Source organism: Choristoneura fumiferana, chromosome 19 (assembly GCF_025370935.1).
Source record: "Choristoneura fumiferana chromosome 19, NRCan_CFum_1, whole genome shotgun sequence".
NCBI lineage: Eukaryota > Metazoa > Arthropoda > Insecta > Lepidoptera > Tortricidae > Choristoneura > Choristoneura fumiferana.
Genome location: NC_133490.1, coordinates 2,954,562 through 2,961,119, shown reverse-complemented (window position 1 = coordinate 2,961,119; position 6,558 = coordinate 2,954,562). Strand labels below are relative to the sequence as shown.

The window sequence follows — 6,558 nt, the reverse complement described above, 5'->3', positions numbered from 1 at the left end:
TAAAGTTTTGAATAAGATCCAAACTAAGCCATTTAAAATAAAGATACATAAAACTCCAACAAAATCCAATGTAAGTTGGCGACTGTAAATTGCTGCGAATAAAAAAATATTGTATGATTAAATATCAAGAAACACTATGTAAAAAATACAGGATTAATGTCAAATAAATGTATTGTTAAAATCAATGTTAATTTTTACTAAAAATATTTATTGCCTTGAATTAAAAAAGCGCACCAACGTAAATTTTCCTATTCAAAAACGTACTCTTAATTGTGAGTTGTTCGCATTAAAAAAGATAAAATTCAATGAAACGAGAATTAAAAAAAAGCACATTGCAGGCTACAGCGCTGATGAGAGGGCGTGGCCTGCCCTGAAAAGCGACGCCCAGATCGCTCTTGTGCGACGCCTACTCCAAAGAGTTAGGCGTGTTAGTATTACGTCTATTTTATTTACACTAAGTTAAAAAACTGTATACAATTCATAAAATTACTATAAATTTTTACTTTTTTTTTCATCGACAAAAAGAGTCGTACGCTTCTTTCAACTACCTAAAACTTTTGGTTTGTAGTATTACCAATGTAATTACTTATTTACATATAGATTCCCGAACATTGAGTTTATAATATATTACTTTTATATATTTTTACATTACAATTATTTCCTTTTTTGTATTTTTAATCATATTATTTTCGTATTTAGCTTAGTTGAATCGGTTTAAATCTATTTATTTTATGTCCTTTATAAAACACTGACACGGACACTTGACGAATGGATAGCCAAGTAGATAGAGCATGACTACAAAGCTTGAAGTCCTGGGTTCGATCCCCAGTCAGGGCAGATATTAAGAAAATACAAATGTTTGTTCTCGAGTTTCAATTGTTTATTATCTATTTAAGTATAGATCTATTAAGATCAGTATGTTAATCCGTTGTTTAGTATAACACAAGCTTTACTTACTTTTGGTCAATTGGTGTCAAATTGTCATGTGATATTTAAAACAACACCAGTATTAAACATATTAAAATGTTACTCTAACACGTTACTGGATAAACATGTATGTGTTAAATATAAATAATATTATGATACCGTTAATCATGTACCTACATGACAGTAACTCAAATTACGTCATTAAAAATTTATAAATTATCGTATTACTATAAAGAAATACCATTCATATTTCCTAAACCTAATTTAATCATTATTATTTTTACAATAATTCTACATTAAATTGAAATGCTTAGCCTATACTCGGTAATGGCTGCCAAGTATAGCGCAGTTTGAACAATAAACCATCCTTGCCTAGCACATCTAGGTAAACTATAGGTCGTATTTTACAGACGCGTTTGGTGTGAATAGCTTATAATATCTAGCAAACGGCAGGACGGATACGGACGTAACTTGGCATTTTGATAGCTGGACGTCTACAATAACACAAGCTACTTATATTTTATCCCGATATTCCCACGTTATCGGGATAACGACGGTATAAATAACTTTTTTTTTAGTTTTTTTTTTCGTTTGTACATTCGAGAGTGGGCCGGAGTCACGAGTGCTGGCTGAGCTGTTCCACCTCGCGAAGTACAAGAAGAAATATTCTGAGTTGATGGCCACCTTCAGTAATTGGAGGCGCACCACAAGAAGTAGATTATTTGTAATTATTTTGTATTGTGGTTTTCTTTCGTGTTTATTATATGTGATTATTTTCATGTTTTTCAAATTACAGCACATTGGTATTTATAAAGTGTAATGCCTGTGGTAATGCTGTAAATTTTCATTGATTTATAAGTATATATTTTTTTAATAAAAGTTTGAAATCGCATCCGATCGATACATGAAATTTAGACAATATTTTTCATAATCTACCTCTCGGACTAATTAGGATTACTTAGGATACTTACTAACTTCACAGAGTACATATATAACTTATTAAAACTAGTCTCATCATCATCCCTGCCCATATACGTCCCACTGCTGGGCACAGACCTCCTCTCAGAATGAAAGGACTTGGGCCGTAGTTCCCACGCGGGCCCAGTGCGGATCGGAAACTTCACACACACCATTGAATTGCTTCGCCGGTTTGTGCAGGTTTCCTCACAATGTTTTTCTTCACCGTAAAGCTTTCGCACATGAATTTCGAAAAACTCAGAAGTGTAAGCCGTGATTTGAACCCACTATCCTCGGCTTGAGAGGCCATATGTCAAACCACTAGGCCACCACGGCCAGCTATCTAAACTAGTATTTATGTTCAATGAGAGCAATATTTTTAGCCAATTTACTGAATGATGTCTCTCGAACAAACCGTTATATCAGCCGCTAATAAAATGCAAACTTCTTTTATTATCTGCCAATAAACTAATAGTTATTTGTCAGAATAGCCGACAGTGGACGTTTTTACGATGGCACTCTGAAAAACAGTTTTATTGCCGCCATTGTAAAGGTAATTTTATGTGCGTGCTGACCATAACTCTCTTATTTTGATAGACCTAGTTAAGAGAAATGAAAATGGGTCAGATTCATGATCCATGGATGTGTCGATCTTTGAAAACCGGCCAAGAGCGTGTCGGACACGCCCAAAATAGGAATCCGTAGCCATTACGAAAAAAATAAGTAATATTTTTCTAAGGATTTCGTATTTTATACGGAATCTTCCAAGTTTAGGTATATTTAATACCTTAGGCTTCATAAACTACTAATAATTGTCAAGCAAACTTAGCCGTTATAGTTTTCCTTGAAAGTTTGATATACTTACTACCATCCTGATTTTTTTTTTTTTCACCACCGGTTTAGATCTTAGAGGGGGGGGGGACACTCGATTTTAATGAAAATTTGCACTTTAAAGTTGAATATTTCGCAAACAGGTCACTGAATCGAAAAATCGTTTTAGCAACCCCCTAATGGTTTTAAAAGACCTATCCAACGATACCCCACACTATAGGGTTGGATGAGAAAAAAAAAATCACCTCCACTTTACGTCTATGGGAGGTACCCTAAAAAAAATTTTTTTTTAATTTTTAATTAAACCATTTTGTCGGCATAGTTTACTTATATATCTGTGCAAAATTACAGCTTTCTAGCATTGATAGTCCCTGAGCAAAGCCGCGGACGACAGACAGACAGACAGACAGACAGACATGGCGAAACTATAAGGGTTCCGTTTTTGCCATTTTGGCTCCGGAACGCTAAAAACGAGCCTATCAATCTCTTAAAGGGCCGGCAACGCACCTGTGATACCCCACTCGTGTTGCGGGTGTCCATGGTCGTCGGTGATTGCTTCCCACCAGGTGACCCACATGCTCATTTTTTCCCTCGTACATATACAAGTAAAAACTACTTAAGAACGCATTTGGAGGATTTTTTTAATGAAAAACGGTCAAATGTCTTGGTGTTGCCTGGATCGCTCGTAAGTTATAGGGCCGCCTACAATGCAATACAATACCAATATTCTTTCTTGCACACCACAAATTAATACAACTATTTCACACAGTGATAAAATTCAGAATAAATGCCTACATTTACCCCTAGGTAGGTTACCTTGCAATTTTCAGCCCTGTACCTGTCTTCTGAGTTGAGGGAAACCGGTGGATGCAAGTGGCGAGTTGTCGTTTATTATGGCGGTCTAAGGGGGAGGCCTTTGTTCAGCAGTGGACGTCTTCCAGCTGAGGATGATGATGATGATGATGATGATCTGTCTTCTATATATCGCTTACTATTCTGGTGTACCATATAATCATTGTATTATATTGTGCCCATTGTCGAGGCCGATGTGGGAGTTACGGCCCAAGCCTTCTAATTCTGAGAGGAGGTCTGTACCCTGCTTTGGAAAGTAAATGTGGAGAGTCCGGACAAGAATAGCCCCCCCCCATCTCAACCCGTTGAATGTCGTAGAAGGCGACTAAAGGAAAATCCAAAAGACTGGCAGCAGCGTCTTCTACGTGCGCTATCACCGTAATACTGCGATCCTCAAGCCGCCTGCCAAGTCTGGGGATTATGGCAACCCCCCTCCTCACTACACACTGCGAATTGGAAGACGAAGCGTTGGCAGGCCGCTCATTTGGACTGAAGACATCGTGAGAGTTGCGGGCAATAGTGGATGCTAGTGGCGAGTTGTCGTTCATTGTGGCATTATCGGGGAAGCCTTTGTTGAACAGTGGACAAGCTGATGATGATGAGGTTATTACAATTAGCTATTACAGACCTTTTGAGACGTCGTCCCCTAGCTTAGACTACAAAGAGGGTAGCTTCGGTGAATGCAATATAAGAGGTATCATAAAATATTGACCTCTTACCTCTTGTGAACCTAAGTACCTCCCATACAAAAGAATCCTCACGCTTTAATCCTATGGGGTAGGCAGTGTTGACTGAAGAGATTTCTTTGAGATATTAAGCTACGTAATTGTCCTGAAGAGTTACAAATAACCACAAAAAGCTTTAGAAATAATGATTTGTGTATTTTTTTAAGTATTTCAATTTAAATAGATACTTGGGCAGGTACCTCCTGCGTTCTTACATTGTGCCACAAAAATATTTTTAAATATTTCAGAAATGATTGAAAAAAATTGACCAAATAGTTCAACTCGATTCACAAGTGCTGGCACGAACGAGTTGAATGAGTGAAAGTGAATAAATAAGTACTTATGTGTATAATATTAAATTTTATATTTTAAATACAGGTAGGTTGCTCGCTAATCCAGCCGTGAAGCAGCAGCGCTTGCACTGTTGTGTTTCGGCGTGGAGAGTAAGACAGCCGGTGAAATTACTGGCACTTGAAGGTATCCCATCTTAGGCCTCTAGGTTGGCAACGCATCTGCAATCCCCTGGTGTTGCAGGTGTTTATGGGCGGTGGTGATCTCTTACCATCAGAATCATCATTCGAATAAAAGAACCAGGTTGATTCAATATGTGATAATCATGAAACAAGCAATTCTTGTATATTTCGAGGATCTCGGAAACAGTTGGAACGATTTCGATGAAATTTCGTATGTGGAGGTTTTCGGGGATGACAAATCGATCTAGCTTGGTCTTATCTCTGGGAAAACGCTTATTATCGAGTTTTAGCCCGAGCAAAGCTCGGTCGCCCAGTTACTATTATTAAACAATGTCGTCTCATTAAGTTGGAAAAATATTATTTTCTGAAAATGTAAGAGCGTGCGCTACGAAATTTCGTAGCTCTTTCGATCTACGCGCCCCGTGCTACGACGTCCATGCTACGCGAACAATAAACCTTGTGTGAAGACGAGTTATGAACCAGGGTGGAACCTTTGTGCCACTAATGTCATGTTGACATCTCATAATATTGTCAAAGAAATCATAATTAAATTAAAAGGTTCCACCCTGTGTCATGATTCAATTTGTTCGACTATAATCGAGGAAACTAAAACACGTGCCAGGGTGGAAACTTTTGATAGTCAATTTCAAATGTTTTCTTTGGCAGATGTATGGAATGTCAATAATTTGACTTTGACTTGACTTTGTCAACATGACGTAAGTAGCACAACACAAACGGTCCATCATGATACGTCATTTTGTTTCTTTGACTGTAGCTAGTTGTTTTTTATTTCGCAAGTCCGGGTTATTTCGCAAGTGCGTTGGTACATTGTGTCACAAAAAATATTTTTAAATATTTCAGAAAATGATTGAAAAAATTGAACAAATACTTCAAGTCGATTCACAAGTGCTGGCATGAACGAGTTGAATGAGCGAATGACAATAAATAAGTACTTATGAGTATATTATATTTTAAATACAGGTTGATTCAATTAGTGATAATCATGTTATTAAACAATGTCGTCTCATAGTGCGAAAAATATTTACATTATAATGTTTTCTGAAAATGTTAAAGCGTGCGCTACGAAATTTCGTAGCCCTTTCGATCTACGCGCCCCGTGCTACGACGTCCATGCTACGCGAACCATAAACCTTGTGTGAAGACAAGTTATAACCCAGGGTGGAACCTTTGTGCCACTAATGTCATGTTGACATCTCATAATTTTGTCAAGGAAATCATAATGAAATTGAAAGGTTCCAGGGGTCATAATTCAATTTGTTCGACTATAATCGAAGAAACTAAAAAACGTGCCAGGGTGGAAACTTTTGATAATCAATTTCAAATGATTTCTTTGGCAGATGTATGGAATGTCAACATGATGTACGTAGCACAAACGGTCCATCATGATACGTCATTTTGTTTCTTTGACTGTAGCTAGTTTTTTGATTTCGCAAGTCCGGGTTCAAAACAATGACCTGCTCAAAAGTCGTTATTAAAGGTATCATTTTTGGACATCACTGGCTACATTTGAAATTTGTCATCAAAAAGGTAACATCGTGAGGAAACTGTGTTAACACCTTATATAATGTAATGTAATTTTATTGTTCTTAATTTTTATGTTCATAATTTCTTTGTGTATATGATCCGAGTTGGTCGAAATATATATTTTTTTTACAGGCATAAGGAACTTTTATTTATTCACAACACAAGATACAATAGGTAATATGATAGGAAACAAAATTAATAAAAACAACATAAATATACCTAACTATAAAAAGAAAACACCATCTAAG

The 6,558-nt window shown here is 36.7% G+C and overlaps 1 protein-coding gene across 1 annotated transcript in view; it reads right to left on the bottom strand.

The window, feature by feature from the left end:
* LOC141438595 (uncharacterized) overlaps positions 1–6,558 on the bottom strand; it is a 120,558-nt gene that overhangs the window by 52,147 nt on the left and 61,853 nt on the right. The gene's annotated exons all lie outside the window — the stretch shown is intronic.